We start from the raw sequence: 25,111 nt of genomic DNA on the forward strand, positions 1-25,111 counted from the left end.
TTTATTATTTATTTATTTTGTATTTTGGAATTTTGTATTTGTTGTAGACTTTTTGGAAATTCGTTGAAACGTTTTACAATGACGCAGATCAGTTTTTGCAGTTACCCTTTCACTGTGTTCCGTATGAATGCGTGGGTGGAGTAACAGTGTGCATATGTGTCCGTATGTGTGGGTGTATTTGTGCTTCTTAGTGTGTTTGTGTAAATGTGTGTGTGTGTGTGTGTGTGTGCGTGTGTGCGTGTATGGGTGTGTGCTGCACTTGACCCTTCAAGGTCAGTTCCTCTTTCCCTATTTTCGTAGTTTTAGGTCGCTTTCATATTAAAAGCAAAATTTGTATTAAACATTTGAAATTCGCCTCGATTCTGTTTTTGTTTCATTTCGCTAGCGATCAGCAATGATGTCCGGCTTCTCTTGATGTTGCTGCTGCCGTTGTTGTTTTTGTTGTTGTTATTATTAGAAATGCTGACTGTTGCCTTTGTAGTTGTTGCTCGAATGGTTGTTGCTGTTGATGTTGTTCATGTTTGATTTGTTGTTGAGTTCTGTGGAGCGATGCCATCTTTGGTAAGCGAGTCTTGAGATGAGCGCTTGATAATTATGCAGTGCAAAATCCGTGGTCAGCACTGTAAATGGAGTGGATAAGGATGGGAGGACAAAGAAAAGAGAAGGAAGGAACAGGAAAGAAGAAAGAGAAGATTATATATATGTTATTAATATAAGTCAACATTATTATTAATATTATTATTAGAGTATTGATAAACAGAGTTGTACAATCTAAGAGGCGATAATTAAATAATATTTTAGTCTATACAATATAAAAATACTAGTTTTCCCGGCGAACTTCGTTCCGCCTAACAGTCTCTATATATATAAAACAAAGTAGAGTTTGTTACAAAACTTATAATTCGAGATCTGCTGCACCAATTTTCATGGTTTTTGATTTGTTGGATTTGTCTCTGCCCCGAATTGGAAACAGGCATTGTATTTTTGAGTGCTCGCTAGAAAAGTAGGGAACGCAATGGCTCTGGTGGCGGGACCACTAATGGCAATGTCACTTTACCACTAAGGCAGCACAAACCGGGCGTTTCACCAGCAAACTTCAATGCGCCACAATGCTGGCAAACAACGTCCATTGGACCAATGCAAGCTAAACGATTCAAGCTATAGTCAATGGTGCAATCATATCGAAACGCTTCTCGATTCAAATCAATCCTTGAACCATTTCTTATTGCCATTTCACGGGCTGCCTCTCTTTGAGAAGCACGAATTAAGGCCCTTCTTTGCTGGGTACTAACGCGGAGCCTTTCTCGGGCGATTTCTCGCTCTTCGTCAGATAATTGACTCGCGATATTCCGTTGCCTAATTGCATTATGGGTCCGCCGGGAAAGATTAGATCTTCTAGGACGCGGCATTTTTATTAATAGTAATACTGCCCTCGCACAAAACCATATAAAACAATCGAGAAATATAAATATAAATAATTTACACAAATTTATGTTTGAGACAAAAAAATACCTGAACATTTGAGATATTTAGCTTTTGTACGCACGCGCACAATTATCATTTATAAAGTTTAAAAGTCCAAAAATATAAAAAGCCAAAAATACACTTTTTAATAATTAACTTTTTTTTTTTTGAATTTATAATTTTGAACTTTTTATTTATTTTTGATTAGTTAGGTTTTAATCTTTTGATTTTTTTTTAATTTTTGCAGATTTTTGATTTGAAATATTTATAAAGCTTAAAAGTCCAAAAATATAAAAAGCCAAAAATACACTTTTTAATAATTAACTTATTTTTTTTTTTTTTTTATTTCGAATTTTGAATTTTTTATTTATTTTTTGAACAGTCAGGTTTTAATCTTTTGATTTTTTTTTTTTGAAATTTTGCAGATTTTTGATTTGAAATATTTTTCTTTTTGATTTGGAAAAACATTTTTTTTTTTTTTTTTTTTTTTTTAAATAATCTTTTTTTTTTTGTTGAATAGTCTTTTTTTTTTTTTTGTTGAATAGTCAGGTCTGCTCGAGGCTGTGCCGTAGACTGACTGACTACATTTGTTTATTTACTTCTGTCACTGTTGTCAAGGCTACTGAGTATAAATGGAAATTTGGATCTTTAGGGAAAAAACCGCGATTTTCAAGTATTCGTCAAATTTTTTCAGTATTTTAAAGATCTACTGACCTACTCTTGGCGGAGACAAATCCAACAAATCAAAAACCATGAAAATTGGTCCAGCAGATCTCGAGTTATAAGTGCTAAGACACTTTTACACAACTCTCTTTTATATATAGATTTCAAAATAAATTTTTGATTTTATTTATGTATGAACAAACACAGGATTTTATTAGTGAACGGACTTACAAAATAACTTAAGATATATCTAATCAATGAATGAATTTCCAATCGACATCAGATAAAAGCATAAAACAATTAAAAAATAGCAACAGAGCAAACGAACAAAAGCCCCACAAATGCACTAATACATACATTCATACATAAAAGATTTACAATGTTTCATTGGATAAAAGAGCTCAAAAGTAGAATGAACATAACCTGTGGAAATTCCAAAGAAAACATAATAACAAAGAAAAAATATCGTAATGGTGGATAATTCGTGGATCGTTGTTGAAAAGTGTTGGTAAGTGAGGGTTAATTTATGGCAGCTTATATGTATCCCAAATATCTGACTGTCCCTGGTTTGTCCGTAATTCATGTGGAATACCGGATTTATTTCCATTCAAGACTATACAATGATCGGCAAAGTCCATGATAACTGCAAGAAAGCTGCCCAATCTCTGTCCTATAAGGAGTCTAATAATAAATCTCCTCTTACGTTTAAATTAGAAGATTGATGCTTAAATTTATAAACATAAATTATATTACTTAATAAGTCAAATGAGTCGATAGAAAACTAAATCTACATATAAATATGTATTATTTTCTATTTAAATATTATAGGGTATACAGTAGCCAGATATGTTAATGTTAATGATGTAAATTATATTAATAATATTATTATATTTTATTAATATATTAATACGTGATGACTCCTCACGCTGCTGAAAAGTTGGCAACAGTATATTTTACAGAGCAGAAATAACCATTTCTTCGAGTTGTTGTTGGGGATAGAGAAGAAGAGTGGGACCAGAGGATTGTGGACTTTGCAAGAGCGGAGGCATACAAGTTGGTCACACAATCCGAACGTGTGTAGCGCGGCAATTATTTATGACCCTCAAACTGCCAGAGCAAACAAGAAGCCATAGGGGCAGGCATCACAATGCGAGACGGTCAAGGAGGGGGATAGCATCTCTCTCGCAGCTGGGGCCAGGTGCAGTGGCAGCAATGGGGTGGCAAGCTACTCGTCGTGGTCGACTCGGTGACGCACATACAAAATGCGAATATTTGCAAGAGGCCACACACCAGTGCACTGGCAGTGTTGCTAAACTAACCAGATAACACAAATCCCGCCATCCGACCAGAATCACTTAAAAAAAAAAAAAAAAAAAAAAACAACAAAAAAAACAGAATAGGAGCCTCAAAACAAAATTGAGAATAACATTATAGAACCTTAAATACTTATTTATCATTCTTTATTTTTTAAATTTTATATAACTATCGTTTTTATCACAACTATAAGTTTGGGTTTTATCTTTCGATCATCGTCAAACAAATATTTTATTCACATTTATAAAAGTCTCTTAAGGAATTTCGTGAATGCAATCAGCGATAATGGAGCGGAGTGAGAGGAGAGTTGAGCCGGCCGGGTGAGTGGTGGCGTAAATAAAAACGAATATACTCATTTCACTTTTGTGAATAATTATAAACACATTTGATTACTAAATTTCATTAGATTTCATAAGCCAAGAATTATTTGATATTTCAATGGAATATCATATTTATGAAGCATATGGGCAATTCTCTAGTGGCGAATGTGACATTCGTACGCATTTGAGTTTTTAAAAAACGAATGCCAAAACATTTTTTTATTTTGACGAATAGTGAATCTGTTAGCTCTTGATTAGCTCTATAATTGGTGCTAAATCTGATTTTGAGCAAATGTTAGTTTTCAAGATAATCATAAAAAACCAAGAAGTTCGCAGGCTACAAAAAATGTAAGTCGTCTTTTAAATGAACAGTTCAACCTGAGATCTTAGCGAAACCTTATTACATATAATTTTAAATTATTAGAAATTGGCACATCTTTAACATGTTTTTTATTTGATTCAAAAATATTGAGTAGTTTTTTATACCCTGAACCCATTGAAAATGGGAAATCAGGGTATAATGGTTTTGTTAAAAGTATGTAACAGACAGAAGGAGGCGTGGCAGACCCCACAAAGTATATATATTCTTGATCAGGGCGACGAGCTAAGTCGATTTGGCCCTGTCCGTCTGTCTGTCCGTCCGTCCGTCCGTCCGTCCGTCCGTCCGTATGTATGAACGCGTCGATTTCAGAAGATATAAGAGCTAGAGACTTGAAATTTTGTTTCCTAAGTCCGTGTATATCACGCGCATATCAAGTTTTTCTTTTTATATCGATAACTACTCCCGATAATTTATTATCGATCAAAAACCTTATCGAAAGATAGGTATTTAATTATACCTCTTACACCTTTAGAGCTAGAGCTTCCAAATTTTATATGTAGACTTATATGCATTTTATATAATTTCGATTTTTGTTGTAATTTACCCCCCATCCCTATATCCACCCCCTCACCCTCATCTTTGTAAAGGGCGTATTTCAAGTACTAGAGACTTGTGCTTTGGAATGTACATACATTTGAATATTATGATTATGTTCTGAAAGTTTCATTAAGATTGTACGTCTAGAAATTAAAATATTCAACAAATAAATCCTTATAATGTTGCCCACACTGCAGCGCAGCACAAGCGCAGTCGCTGCTTACTGCGCAGTTAGCAGAGCGCGTTCTAATACGTGGATGTGTATGTACGTGTGCCGAAAAGAAGTGCAGAGTGATTAGAATATCAGATTAGAGGGTTCAGGGTATCTCCTAGTCGAGCAGTCTCGACTAGAGTCTTCTTACTTGTTTTATTTTTTAGTTTTAGTCAGGGTCGAAGGTGACGTGACGCATCGTACCTTTTATATTTTTCTTTTACTCTTTAAGCATAAACGAAGATTTGAAAAATAATATTTCATTGCATAGTGTCTCTCTTTAAGAACAGTAATAAAAACAAAATGTGCAACATAAATGCTCAAAACAGAACTTTGGCACTTTTTCGGCTGTGTGTGTCAATATTTCGAGATGTGTTATGAATAAATGCAAAATTAGTTTATATTAGTTAAATTTAAATTAATTATAATTATTTTACATCGATTAGTTATAAAAAAAAATATTATCAGAACATGCATTCATTGAATTTGCACTTTTTGGCTTTGGTTGACCTTTCTGGAAAAATGCCCATATATAAATATTTACGTATTTATATTTATAATTTTTTAATTGTTATTTTTCTGTCTTTATTTCCATAAAATACTAGCTGAGAACAACACCGGATCTGACCGAAAAAACGCTGAATTGGCAGCACTGACACAAACAGAAACACACATATACATAGATATATTTATATGTATATATATAATTGATGCAGTTCACGAAATGCATGGGGTAAGAGAGATGAAGAGATATAAAAAAAGAGAGCGAGAAGAGAGAAGAGGAGTAGGAAACTCGTTGCAGGAGAGCCCTTGTATAGATAAAAGATAAGGAAACTGCACCAAGAACCTTTCACGCGCCTCATTTCCTAAGTGTGATGCTGTGTCTGTGTGCGTGAGAGTGTGTTTGTGTATGTGTGGGCATAAGTGTTCAGTTTCCTGCAAGCAGATTGCAAATGCGGCTTTTTCGCTTCAAAATTAACTAATTTTATAGAACAGACATTATCTTTGTAGTCATATAAAAAAACAAATAGAGAGAGAGAGAGAGAGAGAGAGAGAGAGAGAGAGAGGGATGAAGATTGAGAGTGGGAGAAGTGGCACAGCCTAAGCTTCGGTATGTAATTTATATATTGAGAGGATATCGACCCCAGTCAAAGCAGCTGTGTTGGAGTCGCATAGAGCAGGTCAGGCATCGAATCTGGCACAGCATCAGCAATGCAGATAAGATGCAGCATATCAAATAAGAGTGCTGCCTCTGTCTCACGACAAGACTCTAGAAAACAGATCAAGTAAAACTTACATTTAGCCATACATTTTTAATGTGAATGCTCAGCTAAGCAAAGCGGCAAAACCGAGTTGCAAAGTTGTATTATGGTTTCATGTATTAAACATAGCTATAAGTAAGGTTCAAGCAGATTAAAAAGTAACTGATAATGCAATCAACTTGATTATAAGATTCAAAACACTCAATAGCTAGAAAAGCGTTAGTTAAAATTTCCTTATTCTATTCACATTTATATTTATTTAATTATATCTCCTACACCTTGAGAGCTAGAGCTTCCAAATTTTATATGTAGACTTATATGTATTTTATATATTATTGTATTCACCCCCTCACCATCACCTTTGTAAAAGGCATATTTCAAGTACTAGAGACGTGTGCTTTGAAATGTACATACATTTTCACCATATAATTACGCCCTGAAACTTTCATTAAGATTGTACGTTTAGAAATTAAATTATTCAACAAATAAATTCTTATAATGTTACCCACTCTACAGCGCAGTTAGCAGAGCGCGTTCTAATACGTGCGTGTGTATGTATGTGTGTCGAAAATAAGTGTAGACTGATTAGAATATCAGATTAGAGGGTTCAGGGTATCTCCTAGTCGAGCAGTCTCGACTAGAGGCTTCTTACTTGTTTTAAGTCTGTTTTTGAGATATTTATTTAAGTCAGGACTTATTCAAGGCAGTCAAAAGGCAGGTTATGAACTACACAGGGAAACATGTTGCTTTACATTAGTAGATGTGTTTGGTTTGTATTTGAAATTGTATTTGTATATTACATTATTCCAACATGAGAGAAATTTATTTATCTGGCAACAGTTTTAAAAAGAGCTGAAGATCGATTTTGTTTTTTCCTTGAATATTAAAATATTTTATTTTTGCAAACCAAGTGTAAATTTAACCTGTTATAAACAATATTTCAGCTATCGATAAATATGTAGATTTAAAGAACACATTTAATTTTATTTAATTCAAACCCTAAATAAATATATGAACTTTATGCTTCTGAGTAAGAGATGCCTGTGAATGCGTTATAAAACACTAAAAATAAGTGCACAAATATTTGGTTGGCAGTGCACGCAAACTCCTAGTGGCAATTGATGTGGCAACGGGAACACTTGCTGGCCGAGGGGCATAAGCAAGCACAGTTGAACGCACATAGTGCACGACACAAGGAGGCTCCACGCACTTTACCCTCGCCCTTCCCCTATTCCCTCACGACCCGTGCCAATCTCTTTGGAGCCCTGCATTAGTTGAGGCGAGATAAACCCCAGTTCCTGGGGTGTTTATAGCCGCGTTGCGCTCGTGTCGCTGGCAGCCAGCTCCTTGGACATATGAATTGATAATGCAGCAAATGCAGCAGCAGCAGCAACAGCAGTAGGAACTAGAGCAGCAACTGGAGCATAGACAATAACGGCGACAAATATTCATGCAAAATTGATGCCTGCACGAGGGCTCAAGCTGCCATTTTATGCGCCCAGCATCTGTAAATCGTGTGCCCTGCCCTGAAGGGTCAGAGGACCTGACGACAGCCAGCAGTGTTGCCAGACTGGCAAAAAATCAAATTGATCAATTTGCAGGTAGATTTGGTATGAAGTAAAAAGTTTGTCCGAAATTGTTGACGTACTCAAAACTTAAAAGGGGCAAGGTAACTGGAAAGGCGAATGCTTTCCACTTGATGTAAAGCGAGCAAAATACGAAAAGCGAAAACTTTAACCAACAGGAAGAGAGGGCAAGAGAATTTAGGGAGGGAGCTGGTATATGCGTGGTATTTGCCGTAACAGAGAGTTGGGTTAACAATTCACCACAGCGCGCGCTCTGAGAGCCAAAAGAAAAAAAAAAAAAAAAAAACACAGAGAGCGAAAGTTGGAGAGAGCGAGAGAGAGAGAGAGAAACACAGGCATAGCGACGAAAACATACAACAATATTTCCCAGTATGCCATTGTATACATAAATATACTTGTATATATGTCTATTTTGATAAATGTAGCTGTATGGGTATGTATATTTGCTCTACGGGTGTGTGTGTGTGTTTCTGTAAGAAGTAGAGCAAAACGCAATCAAAAAGCTGAAAAGGAGGTAAATAAATATAAATAAACCTCAGAGACAAAAAGTCTTAACAGGTACAAGGATGAATTATAAATAATAATAATAATAATAATAATGAAGGGGGCAGGCAGCACAAAAGCTAAGAGAAAAGAAATAAGCCACAAGGGTCAAGTCGTGGCCCCCGGTCAGTTGGCCTGCGCTTTACGCTGCTCTTAATCAAGGTTGTTGCACACATTACACATACGCCGCGTTGCCGCTGCCGCTGCATAAGAAACGAGCCCGCATGATAAATGTGAAAGTTCATAGCCAGCTGATAGTCGAAACTGCTTACAGCTGAGCACAATGCAACCTCTCTCTTTCTCTTTCACTTTCTCTTTCTCTTTCTCTTTCTCTTTATCTATCTCTCTCTCTCTCTCTCACTGTCCATTTCTCTGCCTCTATCACTGTAGCTATCTATGGCTCGTTCTAGCTCACCTAATTGACACTTTCAATTAGCAATTGCGATTGCAGGAGCAGCTGTTAGGGCAAAGGGCACGGGCGCAACACAGTCCAAAGGTCAAAATATATAAGCATATACATAAAGCTTTCGTTAGGCTTGTCGAATTCAGAAATAAGCCCATTTCAGCTTCACAGCCAACACCCCCGCACTTGACTGGCATTTCCATCAATTACAGCATTTCGTACGAGAGAGCATTTTGTGATTTTCCACAGCAACCGCAATGAAAGCTTATTTCAATATCCTCTCCATCATCAAACTGTTTTCGCATTATCAAAGTAGGTTTATAATATGTGACACATTACTTTAACTGTTCGCTTAATTAACTCCCAGCTGTAAAAGTGAATGTCCACGCAAATATTGTTAGTAATTTAATGTGACAAAGTGCATTATAGCAACAGATACGAATCGAAGTGAAAACCACTATTGGGTTAAACCATTAATTAAAGGCTTAAATCTAATTATTTGTGACAGTTTGCTGGGTATTTGTAAGATAGAAGAGAAGAGAGGATGGAATGCTAGTTCGAATTGAAAAGATATTCTTATACGCTTACACATAAAATAAACGATATGATACTTAACAATCCGGCCACATCGCTGCTTTTTCATCAACAATATATGTATATGAATTTGTATATAAAACAAATATATAGAATCAAGACATTCCTTACTTAATAAAATGTAAAGCCAATTTAAGGAATAGTATAAATGTATATATATACTTTTAAGCAACTTATATAAATTGTGTTGTACAGATATATAAGTATATTCCCTAGCTGCAAAGTACTAAATACGAATCATAGCGTTAAGGATTTACCATTATATGGACTAACCCAAACAATATCATTATAATATGCACTCATAGACGACTCCATCAAACTGTTGAATTGAATTAAAATAACATGATGCCTTTAATATGCAAAAACTCATCAAATTTTCTGTCAGTTTTCCAAATAAGTTAGGTTAGAAATAAAAAAAATAAAAAATATTTGAAAATAGCAATGCGTTCATGATTTGGCGTTTCCTCTATCAAAATAAGCTCTCAGGTAAATACCTTGCTGAATTTTATGTGAAAGATTCGAGTAGAAAAACTTCATTTATGTGCTGATATCCAATCTCATACCCATTTTAAATTTGAAACTAGAAGCAATCGGGCATTTTACTTTCGGTGTCTGATCGGAGGGGAAAAGCCACCAGTAGCAATTCTGTCTAATTCTGTGACTTCAACTATTACTGTTGGATTTTTTTTAATTTAAAATTTTATTATTATTATTTTTATTTATTATTATGATTGTTATTATGTTATATTGTTATATTTGTGTTATTTCTGTTACTTCTGTCCAACCCTGTCCACCCCAGCTTCCAAATGCGCATTAGCATTCAATCAACTTGGTTGAACTCAACTGAAATGCATTTTCCTTCTCTTGTTTGCCTGCGAGTGCACTTAGAATTAATTTGTTGATGCGTGTGGCACTTGAATGTGAAAGGGCAACTGTTGCCGTTTGCAGTTGGCTGACGAGTTGGTAACTGGGCTATCCTGCTAGTCATTTATCAGTCTCGAACAGTTGGCCAACAATCAATGAAAATGTAATTTATAAAGCATGCATTTTTATTAGAATTTGTTTTAATTTTTAAGGACGTCATCTCCCGCGACGATTGAAAATTTATGCAGATTTTTTCAGGGCATCATTTGGGAACGCCACCGGGTGCAATGCACTCACTTTACGTGTTTGAGTGTATGTGTCTGTGAGTGTGTGCCTAGTTTATTTCTTGGCGTATACAGCTATAAGAGAACGTGGCCAAGTCGCCTTTGCAGCCCAAAGCCAAAGCCAAAGCCAAAACAATAAAAGAGCCAATGACTTGGCCACTTTATAGCCCTCATTGTTGTTGTTGCTGTTATTGTTGCTGTTGTTACTGACGCTTGTCTGGCACAGAAAGTTCTGTTGAACTCTCAGCTAATGGCCCATTTCAGCTGCAATCCGGTTACTGCTGTTTGCGTGCATGTAATTATAATTCTTCATATTCAAGTCCCAAAAAGTAAAAAAAATATTCTCTTTTTTTTTCTAGCAACTTTTGTTTTGGTCATGTATTTTCGGCTTGGTGCAACGACACAGCTGGTCACACTGCAGCCATTTATAAAACGGGCCAGACTCTCGTAGAAAACTAAGTCAAACAGCAAAAGAGTGAGGGCTAGAGAGAGAGAGAGAGAGAGGGGACGAAGGAAATCGTCTTCCTGTGCAACTTTTAAATGGAACGCACAATTTCCATGCAATTAGCTGGAAACAAATGTGTTAAACAATGACAACGACAACGACAGCCACATTGAATACGAGGACAATAAAACAGATATACATAGGTATTTATTCGTGAACAAAACTTATCAATTACAATGGGCTGGGGCATTGACTGCCACGCAGGGAATGGCGAAAGGGTGACAATATGCCCTGAAAGCTGGCCAAACAAAATTGTAAAAACATATAGAGAGACAGAGATAGAGAGACAGAGACAGAGAGAGAGAGAAAAAGAGAGAGAAGTGATGCCAGGCACTTGGGAGCTGACATTGTAAATGTTGTGCAAATGTCAAAAAGCGCACGATGACATAGGGACACAAAAAGCAATTTTATGCACCCATTGAACCCAACAACAACAGCAAGAACAGCAAGAGCAACAACAGCAACTACAGACATGAGACATGAGACACGAGACAAGTACAACTGCTGCCAGCTGACTCAATAATTTTAACAAGCTTCGCCTACACACGGCGAGCTGAGCAGCTAAGCCAGTGTCACTGGGCGCTGAGAAGGCGTATGGGTGATTTTCTATTACTCATACGACGCGTGTGCATTGTCAAACATTTATGACGTCCGTACGCCCGCTATCTGCGTCGCTCTATCAACGGGCCACGACGTCGCGTGTCGTCATCGTAGCCATTTGTCAGGGCAACCGAGTGGATGACCACTGACAACGCCCCTTCGAGCAGGCGGTAGTAGCAGAAGGGCATACACAGTGGCTGTCAAATGTCAACAATCCAACAGAAAAGTCCAGCCGGGGCCTAATTATAATGCGTGGAAAGTGAAACATATTTTTGATACGTATATCATCTAATCTTTTCAAACAAAAACATATATGAAAATAAAAAAAAATAATTTTGAAATTGAGTTAAAGCTAAAAATAGTAATAAGAAATCAGCTAAAAATTATATCAGGGACTAAAAACATTAATATTTAAATGGTAGAGCTAAATACTAAAGTAGCTTAGCCTTTTTTAGCAGCTTATTTAGCTAGCTTGATTACAAGTGTTTCAAAAATATGATGCAGAACTAAATAGTCTTTTTCTTAAAGGAGAACATGACAGCAGTCGAAAACTAGCAGATTTTAAACTTGGCTCGAATTGTATAGATCGTGAAGAATGGAGGTAGAGAAGAAAACAAATTTAAAAGAAATAATAAAATAAAGAGCGTTCAGCAGCTAGGGGCTAAGGACTAACTTTTTCAATTCAAATAATTTATAAATATCACAAAGCTGGCCGATTCTGGCCTATTCAACATATGTTTTAAATTATAGCTGGGATAGTGATATGGAGATTTTATAAATATCTAGATTTATTTACAAAATATTTTTGTTTGAGGTTTTTGTAGCAAACCTTTACAAGATATTCTCTATCAAAGGGTATCTGCAATTCGTGTTGGCTGTGTTTGTCTTTGGCTTTGTTTGCTGCTGTCATTTGTGATTGTTGTTTCAGACTCGTGACGTTTGCCAATTTGAGCGGACTGCCGAGTAAACTGAGAGTAAAATCGATTCAATGACTGCCTGTTGCTACTGTTGACTTTATTGGTGCTGTTGTTGCTGTTGTTTCTGTTGTTGTTGTTGTTGTTACTGCTGCTGCTACTGCTGCTGTAGTTGCTTGTGCTCGTCCCTGTTGCTTAACAAGTTTAACTTTTAATTAAATTTGCCGCCCATCTATGCAGGCCCAAGCCCCCAGCCCCAAGCTGCTACCCATCCATATCATTGGCCAGTAAATAGCAACAAAGGCAACAACGAGATTTTCCTTCTCAATTGTGTTTGCTGTTTTAGTGGCAATCTCTTGGCTATTGTTTGCATTGTTGTTGTGGTTGTTGTTGTTCTCCTTGATACCATTGGAAATGAAAATTCATGGTATCATGGTTTTGCTAAAAGGCATGTAGGAGGAGTGCCCCACCCCACAGAATTTATATTATGATTAACTCCATACATGCATATGTACATATGTGTAACTATATATATGTGTAACACTGTATGTTTATGTATTCCTATTCGAACATTCCTTGAACTGCTATTTTTTTTGCATCATCGTCAGAAAATTAAATATTAATAAATAAATAAGAAGTATAATTAAACAATTTTTATATTCAAAATATAATTAAAATTAAGAAAATAGGAAACAAAAAAATTATTTGAAATGTAAAAAAAAAGTCAAAATGAATAAATTATTTATCAATTTGATTGATTCAATTTTATAAAATACAAATACCAGTTATACAAAGATTTAAGGACAAAGAGTAAATTGCTTTGCTTACATGTATTCGTCATTAGTATTATTATTATTTAGTTGTAGTTTTTGTTGGTTGTAAACGGCGTTGTTTGTTCATTCGTTGTTTCAATTTGAATTTTGTTTGTTTTTTATTGAAATTTTTTTATTTTGTTAGTTTGCAATAGAAAATTAAATAGATTTCATAGTAGTTGTTGCATTAGAAGATGTAGAGACTTTCATTATTTAGCACAATTTGCATTTGGTTTAATAGAAAAGCGAAGCGTATATACAGTAAAATGATTTAAGTTATTCACAAAAGATGCTCTGGTTTAGCTATTTGTATTTTTAATGCACTTGAATTGTAAATGTTTGAACTGTAAGGGTAGATATAATTATTGATTATTATGATTATATTTTCATTTGGTTCTCGATGTACACATGTGTTGATAATTAAGCTAAACATTTGTCTAATTTCACGCGAATCGAACCTCTCGAGCTTCGGTGGCCATCTGCTTGGCCAAAAGCGGAGAGCTATAATTATGTTGCACTGACTGCAAGCAGCACACACACACACACAACAAAAAATACTGGGATATTTTGAGTAAATACTGGGTTGCCAAGAGGACAATGGAAGCATAGGCAGCTGACAGCTGGTAGCGAGCAGAGGCAGAGGTTACAGGCCACACGCACATTCAACTTGATGCACTCTCTGCCCACTGTCCAGCTGCAACTTGTTGTAGTCCTTTTTTACACACAAGCCAAAGCAATTTGTCAGTAGACGACACTTAAGTGTGTGCGTATGTTAGTGCTTATGCATGTGTGTGTATAGCAGAGGGCTGCCAACATTTTGTGCTCTGCGCTTTGGCAGTTAACAGTTAGCATTTACGATGCGCATTGTTGTTGGCTCTGCGCTCATGGGATATTTGTTGTTGCTCTTGTGCTTCTGCTGCTTTTGCTGTTGTTGTTGCTGTTGTGTGTGTGGTGAACTTATCACAGCGAGCGAGCGAGTCAGTGGCCAAACTGAGTGACTGCTGCCTCAACTCAACAAAACACGCACTCGCACACGCACACTAGCGCACACACACGTTTAATTGCTTTACAGTTCGATTTCCTTTTTTTTTTGCACACTGCACTTCTTTGACTTTTATTTATTTTGAATTTATTGAATTTGACAAATATCGTTAATTAAAATAAAGTTGGTAAAGTTACTAAGTGTCGGTCTATGTCTGCGTGTGAGTGTGTGTGTGTCCTGGGGCGCAGGCGAGGCGAAAGACAAGACACGACGAGATCACGGCCACAAAAACGACAACGAAACGTGGAGAGCTTATTGGGTTGGGGTTTTTATTTATTTTTTTTTTTTTTTGGCTTTTTTTTCTTCCTCTGTTTTTCGGTGCTGGCAGGGAGCGGGAGGAGCGAAACGGGCGCGAGGAGAAGCGCTGATTCGGGTTGCGTGTTGTGTGTACAGAAAAAAGCACGAAACAAAGCAAAAATATATATAAACATATATATGTACATACACATACATGTATCAAAGGCACGAGAACTGAAAATTAATTTTACTTTACTTTAAACACACACAATTCACGTTGTTGTTAAACAATTTTTCCTAAAACACAATGCATACGTATATAACTATTTTTATATATATAAATTATGTATATACACATATATATATTTGTATATATATATATATATGTATGGACTTGCAGATATGACAGCGTGCATGCCATATGCGCAATTTTTCGCCAATATTTCATTAATGAATTACTTTTTTTTCCGTTTTTATCTTTTTGGTATTTTTTATTAACTATTTGATGTTACTGTTATTATTATTGTTGTTTTAGTTGCTATGGTTGTTGTGTTTGTTGTTGTACAATGAGCGCGACTGCGGCTGCTGCTGGTGCTGCTGGCTGAAGCTGCTGCCTGCTGCCTGCTCCTGCTGTTGCTGCGACTACAACAACGACGACGACGGCAACGACATCACGACACGACAACGACTGAAACTGAAACTGAAGCCAACAGCAGCGTCTGAGCTTTCAAGTGTCGAGTCGACAGGCGGCGCCACAGTGCCACCCACTAGTCACCGCGAAGGAGAGACAGAGAAAGGTAGAGGGAGAGAGAACGAGAACGAGATAGCGAAAGGAAATAGCAGTTGCTGCTATTGTCGTCAGCGTTTGCCTCTTGCTCCTCACTCGACCGACCCATCTACCTCCCTCCCTCCCTCGCTCCGACTCTCTTACTCGCTCTCTATCGTTCTATCTCTTTGCTGCGCTCTCGTCGTGGTGAATAAGCCAAGGGAGTTATTAGCCGTGCTGAACTGTGTGGACAAAGCGCAAGGGCAGGATAGGATACAGTTAGTGTGCTGCTTCTGTTATGAGTGCCTTTTCATATTTCATGTGCAATTTTAACACCTAATACAGACTAAAGACGATAATAAATGTAGGCACGTGTGTGCGTCACTTTGAGATGCGTTCTCCCCTCTCTCCCGCTCTTTATCATTGTTTTTATCCCTCTCTGTCTCACCTCTTCTTCTCTCTCTTTCTGTCTTTATCTCTGATAACTTTAAAATCCGCCGTTGGTCTTGCCTCCAAATATAAGCACCAGACATGATGTTGCATATTCATAAAGTTCGGGTGTATGTCGTCCCATGTTGTTGTTGTTATTGTTACCGTTCTGTTCTGTTATTATTGTTGTTTCCACTTTACCGCAATCTCTGTTTGATAGCAATCCTGGCTCGGCTAAGTCTTACCGCTACGAATAGGTCACAAAAAATTTAAAAAACAAAAAACAAAAATCAAATAAAAATATTCCACTCGCTTAATACAGCTTAATACTCTATTCACAGGTTGAAAATGATTTTATAGGTTCAAATTAAGAAAGAGAAAATTTTGAATTAGTACCGTTGTGATAAATTATTTTATCTGAAATTTATCGAGATCGTTATCTTTAGTTGCAATTTACGTGTTGCATTGATGCTTAAAATGTTTTATAGGACTACCTTTTGTCACCATAGTAGTTCTATTTGAAACGTTTAAGCATGTGATATTTGGTAAATTAAAAGAAAAAATTAACAAAAGCTTCGTAATATTTTTATTTTCCTTATTTATAATAACAAATATATATAATAACAATACTGGCCGTGTGCTCAACACGAATCCTCATTCAAAATTTCAGCTTTCTAGCTCTTCAACTAATATGATTTCTGGCCACTAGTGGGAGGATCGGGAAAACTTGAACACATTATAAATTGAGGGTATATACGAGCAGGACGGACATTGCACGCAACCAATGATTATAAAAAAATTTAATATAGGCAAGTTTGAAGGGTTGCCAAATGGGTCTGTCGAATATGCTTAGACGAAATGCGCAGTAACTATCAGTTTTTTTTTCTTTTTTTTTGAGACGAGCCCGAAAATGTAAATGCTGGATAATTTTGGAAGATACCGATTGGGCTCCTATGGCCCCTAGTAGACACATACTTATTTTTTTTATACATGCGCTGACTTGGATCGCATGCCCGCTAAGCAAATAAAAATATTTATTGACGCCAACATCAAATATTTTAGTAACAGAACTGGAATACGTGAAATTTCAGACAAATGAATATTTTAGATTGTTTGCTTTATAATTTTATTTGTCGATGAATAAAACAGTTGCTTCAAACAAATAATCTTTTGTTTATACTTCGCAAACGAGAATCTTTAGTGGCCTAATATGTAATGCGTATATTTATACAAATGTTTTCAAAATATAATAAAAACAAATATAGTTTTTTGGCTATAAAAGCTGATGCTCAGGCATCTCCAATCAGTTCGTTGAGATGAGAGTCCATACCCTGATCTTTGGCTTTGCCATCTTAGCCATTTGCTTATTAAGAGGCAGCGATGGCTCCTGTACAGTTCCTGGCGCTTGCACCGATGCGGAATGTGCGCTTCCTGAAAATGGCGCAGAACCCAGTTGCATGCTTCCAACTACGGTCGGATACGAATACGGCACTACTGAATCACCGAGATGGCGTAACAAATTTCCGAGCTGGTTTGGAGGCAAATTTCCGATTATCATCAACTTTGGTTACATTGGAAAAAAAATTTAAATAAAAAGTGCAAGTAAACTGGAAAAGTAACTAAATACTGATATGATAGTTTTTTAAAATTTGTTTTTGTCCGGCATATTGTCCAATCGTTGCTCTCTGCCTGCTTGAGCGCTCTCCCCATCGTATATTCCTGGTATTTCAAAACATGGATATTATGGAATCAATGCAATGAGAGCGTACTAGAAAATTCAAATACTCCTACTAGAGATAACATATACCAATGCATTTCATCTTAAATAGAATTTTATTCTCTTCACGATGAAAAAAAGTTTTGCTCTATTTCCAAAAACAACAACAATATGAGTGATTTATTCAAACGGTTGACTTAAGAGATGAGAAAAAACTGAAAAGCAAAACAAAAGCAACCAATGTAACAGAATCACTCTTTAGTTATAGTCTGCGAATATAATAATATAATACAAAATGCAAAAATTTTCAAATCGGTGCAGATCAGTGAAAGTTTTGCAACAGTGGTAAGTGGTAAGCCTATTTGCAACGAAATCAGAGTATTGATTAGAGATTATTTTAAATCTGGGACGACATGGAGATCATCAAGCAATTAAATGTGTTTAGATCGTCTGTGCATTGGGTGATAAAAATTTAAAAATAAAATAAAATAAAAAAATGGGAATATTGAAAATATAATTGCGAATAGAGGCCGAATATCAGCAATAACACCCCGCGGCAAAAGACAATTGGCCAAAACTCTTTTGGCTTCTGAGTGGTCGCAGACAATTGGCGAAACTGTCAAGCGAGAATTGACGCGACTGCATTTCAAAAATATTGGATATGGTTTTTAAAAAGTAAAAGTTTTGTTATTACCAATGCATCGTACCCAATAACTTATCTTACTCGTAGGTCAAGAAAACACCCTTGCTTACGCCTTGTCAAAAAAGAAACGTTGTCTTGGGCTCAAAGGCAATGAGATACCATCATATTTAGCGATTAAGCTTTAAGCTAAATTTGATGTTAGTATTGGCGATACGAGAAAACGTGTCATCTGTAAGAGTGCAGAAACGAACCATAAATACTGCCTTAAAAACGTAAAGGTTTCTACGAGCACTATGGTATAGGGAAGTATGTCTGTCAAAGGATTAGGAAAACTGCATTTCATTGAAGGGACGGTTAATAAAAATACATCAATATTCTAAAAGATAGTTTTCAGTCATCAATACCAGAACTGGAACTTTTCAGCATCGCGCACAGCCAAACGAACCAAACATGGCTGGAATTAAATGGAGTTGTTAGATTAACCATCAAATAGCCCAGACTAAGCCTAATTGAAAATATTTGGTGGCATTAGCCGCCACCACCAATAAAAGGCAAACTTCGAAATGAGCCACAAAGAAACATTTCTAACTTAAAAATCAAGTTGCAAGAGATGTGGGCCTCAATTTTTCAAGAACACTGCCAAAGTTTGTTAAAATCAATGCCAAAACGAGTTAAAGGCGTAATGCAGGCCAAGGGCGAGGTTGCACGATTCTAATAATAATAAAATTATTGTATTATTATTGTATTGTATTATTAATCACATTACGCAGCGTTCGAATTAATAGTGGTCAATTTTTCTTATCTCTTAAGTCAACCGTTTGAATAAATTACTCATATTGTTGTTGTTTTTGGAAATAGAGCAAATCTTTTTTTCATCGTAAAGAGAATAAAATTCTCTAAGATGAAATGCATTGGTATATGTTATCTCTAGTAGTACTGATAATATAGTATGTTAAACATTGCGCACTGCAAAAAAACATGCAGTTTGAATTAATAGTGGTTTGGGCTCGTATAACAAACCAAGATTCAAATGCAAGCATAGATCTTTGGTGAGTGACTGTATTTTGCACAAACACATTTAAATCATTAGCCAATTCTCGTTTTCCACTCGGTGTTAATATCCTGAAATTATTACAAATAAATATTCGTATATCGTCGATCTTTATAGAATCGCAACATTAGCTCATGTGCTTAGATATTTCTAAGGTATGCATCTGGAATAGACTTGGAACTCAGCTCACACAGGTAAAAAAACGATTAGTAAATGAAGATTGAAGCATATTACGTCCCTTTAAATACTCCAGCTAGGCATCATAAACCAAAATAAACTTTAGAGTTGTTTATTTATTTATATTTTTCGGTAAAACAGTTGCTCAGATAACAAATAAAGTTTGCTGCCTTTACCGAAAGCTTTGTTTTAAATGAAAACTGTGAACCTTCTGTGTTTGTCTAACATTTAACGCTCATTCGTTTGATCAACTGCGCTTGAACAATCAACTGTAAATAAGCAGAAGATTGCCAATCGCTATAAAAGGAAGATTTCAGGTCACTTAACTCAATTCGATGAGATGAGAGCTCAAACACTGATATTCGGCTTTGCCATTTTGGCTAATTGTTTAATAGGAGGTAGTGATGGAGCCTGTGCAGCTCCTTGCGCTTGTACCCTTTCAGAATGTGCGCTTCCTGTAAATGCTGCAGAGCCTAGCTGCAGGGGAAATGGCCGGACCTTATTCTATACGGTAACAAACTGAAGACAGCTGGAATAATCGATTTAAAAATAAGTTATGTATAAAAATTATTTATGTTCAAAAAAAAGTTATCTTCTAGAGAATGAAACAGGACTACATTATGTACAGGGCTAATTGAAACTAGTGAGAAAAAAAAAAAATAAATAAAAAAAACATAAATTAAAAAAAAAATAATGAAATTTAAAAAAAAAGTAAATTAAAAAATAAATAAAAAATACAATGCGGAAAACTGAAATGTGTTTGAATTGATGATCTTTTTTAATTACTTTTCCCAATTTGCTATCCCTGTTTCGAGCATATATATTCAATATAGCAAGCCGGAGTAAGTTTTGATTACATATTAACTCTAATATCTAAAAATTGCATAAATAATGGTTTATTTATCATCATAATCAATCAATTTAACTTGATTAAAAGATTTTGCAATACAGATAAGTATTCTTACAGTCACCCAAGAATTGTTACATCAAAAAGATTATTTAAAGCTAATATAGTAAGGTGACCCTAGATGGTTGTGGCTAAACAGGTTAAGACTCTTGTCCCAAATATTCAATCAAATATTCAAATATTAACAATTCATTCATTGAATGGCAAAAAACTGAATCCCTTTGTCAAAAATAATATAGATCAAATTATATAGAAAATCTGAGAGATATTAGTTTCTACAATTTTCTACATAATAATTGCGTCAAATCAATTATTTTTAAAATAAACTTTACCTTTTTACAACTCTCCAAATTTATCGATAACTCTTTAGTTAAAGAAATTGCCTTTTTAGAAAATTATAATGCTGATTCGTGTTAGTTTTGCTTGCTTATATTATACAAAAGAATATACTTGGCCTGAATATCTGTTCTGTTCTTTTTCTATATATTTACATACATATATGTATGTATATGCAAAAGGAAATACATTTGTGGTAGGCTAAGATATTAGAATAAGTTTAGAGTAAATTACACTCTGGACAACTATCGATAGTCTTTTAGCTAGGTATCGATAATTAACCATAATTAAAGCGATAAGAGAACGAAAGGGGTATTAGCAGAAATGAAAGAGCGAGAGTGCCAAATCGAAAATCCTATATAAGAAGTGAATAAGGCAAAAGCATAGCTGGGCGAAAATTAAGTGGATATATTTAAAAAAAAAAAAAAAAAAAAAAAAAAAATAGACAATACAGATAAGGCATCAACTGGCTCGCTTAGCACTAGAGAGTGCTGAGCATGCAGCTCTCATCAGTCCAAGTACTTTTTGCTTTGAATCTGCGAGGCAAATTAAGACTGGAGCATCGATGATTGTAAATGAGTCGATTGGTTTGATAAATCCAAATTTAGCCATTTTGGGTCAGATAGGAAAGCAGTAGACCTTGGGACCGTGTTCAAAGACACAAACTTTCAAACAAGGCGGCGTCAATATTATGTTTAAGTTTGCTATATTATAAGTATGATATGGAGTGTTGGTCCTCCTATTCAATAATGAAAGCTATAATGCGAGATGAGCATTTTTAGAGTATTCCGCAAACCGATCCTCTCAATTTTATAAAGAAATGTGCTTAACTCGCACTAGAAATTCTTTTTCAATAAGATTGTGATCCGAAGGGCAGGGCCAATATTTGTTATGGAATGAATTTTAAGCAAATAAGGGGCTAGCAGGAGAGCGCCCACCTAAATCCAATTGAAATTGGTCAATCGTGAAAAGACAGATAGCTTGGGCATCATGATGGAATTCAAGCAGTGGAACAGCATTCCAAAAGAAGCTGTATTTAACTTCGTCGAGGGCATGCCAAAAAGAATTAAAAAGTTATCTTTAATCTTTAATAAGGGCAAACAGCTGAATTCGGCAATTTTAATGAAATGTTAAATTATTGTATTTATAGGGATAATATATCACTAAATATGTACAGTATAAAAAATACTCTACAACTGAATATAATCTACATTATGTCCGACATTATAATTGATATATGGAACATACTACAATTTTGTACAAAGAGTATTTAGCCTCTTACTTGGAATTAGAAGAATACATTTTATGTGAATATATTCATAGTATATATGTTATACAGATATTTTTATCAAAACAGATATCAAACAAAGTTAACTTAATTATTATATTTGGAGATAAACCACTTTTGTTTATTTAATATCGAATGAGCATTTGTTTAACCAACTGCATTTGAATTAAAGCCAATGACGCATTTGAAAATCGCTATAAAAGGAAGACTCAGGCCACTAAATTCAATTCGAAGAGATGAGAGCTCAAACACTGATATTCGGCTTTGCTATTCTGGCCATTTGCTTAATCAGAGGCAGCGAAGGGCAATGTGCAATTCCTGGCGTTTGTACCGCAGAGGAGTGCGCAGATGCGGTTAATGCTGCAGATCCTAGTTGCGCCCCAGCAACACCACCAGCAGCAGGGAGATGGCGTCGAAAAATGTTTTGGGGAAGAGCACCGATCGTAATCAACTTTGGCAACATGCGAAAGAATTTTAAGTAAACTGCAATAAACGAGTCAATGATTTAATCGAATAATATTTTGTGCTGTTTGTTTGCTATCTATTTCATCCCTGCGGAGATAAATATAGAGTTTGAATAAGGGAATGTGAATAAGTTGATGTGGCTAATGAAAGTGTACCCCCTGCCAGATGTTCCTCTTGAGCTCTGTATAATCAATTCGTATGATATTTGTCGCTTAATCGATGCTCTGCTTAATCTATGGCGTTACCTATGATTCAGTGTAGTGGCAGGAGTCACCAATCCTGCAAGTAAATCCCAATCGTGCCCATTAACTCTGGTATATGAAACCATATCTTATTATTGTAGATACTTGCAAAATAGTACGTACTTAATTGTTAAAATTAATTAATTGAAATTAGGATCGCAAGGCGATCTTAACAGAAGTTGACGCACAGCTGCCATCATAATATTATTATACCCTGAACCCATTGAAAATGGGAAATCAGGGTATACTGGTTTTGTGAAAAGTATGTAACAGGCAGAAGGAATCATCGCAGACCCCATAAAGTATATATATTCTTGATCAGGACGACGAGCTGAGTCGATATAGCCCTGTCCGTCTGTCCGTCCGTCCGTCCGTCCGTCCGTCCGTCCGTATGAGCAACAGGATCTCAGAAGATATAAGAGCTAGAGAGCTGAAATTTGGCATGCATACTCGTGTATACCATAGGCAGTACGAGTTTGCTTTATTTTTTCGATAACTCATCCGATAACTTTTTTATCGAGAATAATCGAAAAATCGACTTGGTTTTTTCAGCCTAATTTGAACACTTTTAAATCTGGAGACTCCAAATTTGCGTTGTATATAGAGTTAATGGACACAAAGATTTTGTAATTTACAGATTTTGGATACCACGCCCCCTTCGCCCCCAATTTGTAAAAAACGCATTTCAAGTACTAGAGACTTGTGCTTTGGAATGTACACACATTTTAACCATATGCTTACGCTCTGAAAGTTTCATTAAGATTGTATGTCTACAAAAGAAATTATTCAACAAATAAATTGTCATAATATTGCCCACATTGCAGCGCAGCCCAAGCGCAGCCGCAGCGTAGTTAGCAGAGTTAGCAGCCTTATGCGTGCGTGTGGATGCATGTGTATGTATGTGTACATAGAAGAAATGCAGAATGATTAGAATATCAGCTTGGAGGGTTCAGGGTATCTCCTAGTCGAGCAGTCTCGACTGGAGCCTTCTTACTTGTTTTTATATTTATATATTACATTTATATTGTAAATATTTGAAAATATTGTAATATTAGTGACAGCTAACGCAAGTTAGCCGCCGCGCAAATGGGCAGAATAATTGGACAATAAGCTCATAAAGGGTTACTGGAGTACTCTGTATGGTTTCACTAAACAATAAAAAATTAAACTAAAAAAAAAGTAGGAAAGCTCTAGCCGAGAATGCTCGACTACAGAAAACCTAGAACCCTTCGAGGAACTCATTTTTTTTAACAATAATTTTTCGCGACTTTCTGCTTAAACATGAAACACACACTCACAGACAGACATAAGCATGCACGCTAGCATAAACCTGCTTGGGCTGCAGTGTGGGCTTACTATGGGAACTTGATTGATAACTTTTATTGTGGATAGACTTTCTTTATGAATCCCTCAGATTGTGATTGCCAAAGCTTTGACATACGCCTTTTACAAATATAGAGGTAGGGGGTAAACTATTTCAAAAACCGAAATTCTATAAAATACATATGAGTCTACATATAAAATTTGGAGAGTCTAGGCCTACAGGTGTAGGAGATAGACAGACAGACGTGTTTCATACATTTAACAAGACATAATACCCATCGAGAATTGGAACAATGGGGTCAGGGTATACAAAAGTACAAAAAATGCTGCATACTTTCAGGCTTAATCAAAATGGGAGAACTGCGCTCGTCTAGTGCATATCCATATAATTGCAGTTTATGGCCCGCCATCGTCCTGCGGCATTTGTAGTGAAGGAGAGAAGGCCCTCGTCTTCCGCACCCTAATGCAACGCTTAGCACCCAATGCTTTGGCCGGCTCAACTGCGACGTCTTAGACAGCAGCTCGGCTACCAATGGATCCTGCGGGTGGTGTGCTGTGCGGCTGTGCGACTGTGTGGCCCGTACACAGCTCATTTGCCAGCGGGCCTTCCACATTCATCTCAAACATAAACATAAACAGACAGCGGACGCATGGCTTTGTGTGTGTAAGTGCGAGTGAGAGTGTGCTTGTATTGTGTGCTCCCACACGCAACTGACGTCATTGAGCTTTTCATTGATTTTCATTTTAACGAAAAATGTTTGCGCTAGGCCAAGCAGGACGCCAGGACAGCTGCGCACCCAACGGGCATCTGCCTTAGCTCCTGGGGTGGGGGTCGGAAGGTAACTGAACGGATGCTGAGGGTTGGAGATTTTTAGTCTTATTGAACTATAAGAATATTCAGAGAATCAAGTAAAAACAAAAACAGAACTGCCGGCAATTCTTATTATAGTATTCGGAACTTTCTAAATTAAAATATTTTACGATCGCAATAACATTACTTATTAAATAATTAAATTAACGATCTTCTATTATTATATTTTTTACAATTGCTCACATATTTTTTTTTTTCTGCTGTCAAGGTAATTTAGCTTTACATATAAGGAGAAAAAAGGATATAATATGCTGTATGTTTCAAGCCTTACAAGGTTAAATGATCATCGCATTGAAAACATTTTTATTTTATATTAGTTACTTATATATAGATAATGCATAAATATGTTTATATACTAA

The 25,111-nt window shown here is 36.0% G+C and overlaps 1 long non-coding RNA gene across 4 annotated transcripts; it reads right to left on the bottom strand.

Annotated features, from left to right (window-relative positions):
• Positions 1-42: 42 nt before the first annotated feature.
• On the bottom strand, positions 43-15,234 carry LOC122756867. Of its 4 annotated transcripts, none has more exons than XR_006356731.1 (3): positions 15,103-15,234; positions 13,275-13,602; positions 43-620 (listed from the first exon to the last, which is right to left on the bottom strand). It is a non-coding gene; the product is annotated as an uncharacterized LOC122756867 (long non-coding RNA). The 4 variants fall into 4 exon arrangements; XR_006356729.1 differs by lacking the exon at positions 15,103-15,234 and adding an exon at positions 15,050-15,092; XR_006356730.1 differs by lacking the exon at positions 15,103-15,234 and adding an exon at positions 13,717-14,339.
• Positions 15,235-25,111: the final 9,877 nt, after the last annotated feature.

Source organism: Drosophila mojavensis, unplaced genomic scaffold (genome assembly GCF_018153725.1).
Source record: "Drosophila mojavensis isolate 15081-1352.22 unplaced genomic scaffold, ASM1815372v1 contig_19, whole genome shotgun sequence".
In the NCBI taxonomy this organism is placed as follows: Eukaryota; Metazoa; Arthropoda; class Insecta; order Diptera; family Drosophilidae; genus Drosophila; species Drosophila mojavensis.